We start from the raw sequence: 2,118 nt of genomic DNA, 5'->3' as shown, positions 1-2,118 counted from the left end.
CACTGTCTAGCAGTCTATATTAGTGGGTTATCCTCAGAAGTTATTGACTTGAGCCTTTTACAGCTCATCATATTAATATGGCTTTACTTTATATACCTCATTTTAATACTTTTCTGTGGGATGGTAAAGACCAAGATATAGCAAGACATATATAACAAGAAATGTAACTTTTGTATCTGATAAGGTCAACCAAGTACTCTCAGGATTTATCCTGTAGCCCTGTACTGCCCTTTGTACATCCTTTTTTTCAGTGTCAGACATGTGGATGAGTCATGGCCATTGCTTAACCAATTTGCTCTCTGTGAAAGCCTGAGAAAATGTTGTTCTCTCTATGTGACTCTCCCCAGGCAAACTATACATCATTGAACACAGTCCTCTGTGGCTCCATAATCTTCTTGATCAGAAAATTTGGAACACAACTGAGTTACATGTTGTTATAATACAGGTTCTCCTATGTCCTGAGTCTTCACAGACCTTGAAAGGCTAGGGCCAAAATGTTGGTTGATCTTGCAGCGCTTCCTTTTCTCCAATTTTGAACTGTTAACTTAGGTTGTTAACCCTCCAGAAGAGAAGCTAATTATTAATCTGCAATATATGCAGTTCGGTTTACCCTATCTGTCTAAATATTTAACATTTTGGCATATCATGGAACAGGTATTTTCCATCAAATATTGATATGCTGAATTTTAAGTCCTTACAGAATATGAAGGAAAGATAATTTTATAAAAGTAGAAGTAAGCATTCACATATTTTTACAAAGAAATTTAGAAACCTAACCATATACGGAATTGTAAGTCCTTATACTAGGGAGACAATACGATATTTACAGATGCGGGTCTGGTTTACTTCACTAATAAGTATATCTTCAAGTGGCATCAACTTAAATATGAAGGATTCGAGTTTATCATTCTTTATAGCTGAGTAGTACTCCATTATATAAAAGTACCACATCTTTTTCAACCATTCCACATGTGATGGGCATTTTGGTTGTTTCCAAGATCTGGCTATCACAAATTGTGCTGCTATAAACATAGGTACGCATGTATCACTATGATATGACACTTTCAGTTCCTCCAGGAAAATTCCCAGTAGAGGAATAGCTGATTTAAATGGGATTTCCAGTCCTAGTTTTCTAAGGAGTCTCCACACTGATTTCCATAACTGTTGCACCAGTCTACACTCCCACCAACAGTGTAGAAGCGTTCCCCTTTCCTAGTGGGGAAATTTGAAGAGAAATACAATCTTTGCATCTGAAAATACCTCACCCAAAAGGTTTATTAATCACATAGGGTAAATAGTCACTTGAGAATGGGAAATCTAGGATATGTCACTTTTACAACGTGATCTACATTGACATAATGAGTAATTATTTACATTGACATCATAAAAATATGAAGAGAACTGTATATCACTTCTGTATGATTTTTGCCAAAATGCATAATCTCAATCTAATTATTTAGTACTATGCTGAAAGATGGAGCCATGAGAAAATACAAGCAAAAAAATTGATAAAAATTCCATAAAGTAGCTCGTCGGCGTGTTTCAGGAGTGTTTATTTCATCTGAAGTCGCAGACCCAGAGATGCTGCACAGATAGGACATCTAATTACAGCACGAGATTGAGAAGGGCCCTGGATCAGAAAAGGGACACAAGAAGAAAACATAAAATCTAAAGCCAGACTACTCAACTAAGGGCATTGTGTCAATCTTGATTTCTTAGCTTTTATAATTGCACCATCATTACAGAAGTTACCCTGACATTTCAGTGAAGCTGTGTAAAGCATATAAGGCAACTATTTTTGCAAGTTCTCTATAAATCTAAAGTCTTACAAAAGTTTTTAAAACGTACCAGAATAGTAAGAACAGTTATCTTTGAAAGGTGAAAATGTAGGTGAATTTCAAATTTTTTCCTTTGTTATATTTCTAAAAATTTCCTACAAAAAACATGTTGTGTTCAGAAAAGCTGTTACTTTAAAGTTTAGTGAGAGAAATCCCTCATGTAGAGCCTTACTTGTGAAAAAAATTAATAAACCGTGGTTCAATTTTAAATGATAATGCAAAGTTTTATATTGCATGTTAAAAAGTATCTAAAAGCTTTCATGGAAAGGGACATTTATCT

The sequence above is a fragment of the Octodon degus genome, unplaced genomic scaffold (assembly GCF_000260255.1).
Source record: "Octodon degus isolate 3935 unplaced genomic scaffold, OctDeg1.0 scaffold00262, whole genome shotgun sequence".
Lineage (NCBI taxonomy): Eukaryota > Metazoa > Chordata > Mammalia > Rodentia > Octodontidae > Octodon > Octodon degus.
Note: the sequence above shows the minus strand (reverse complement) of the source record.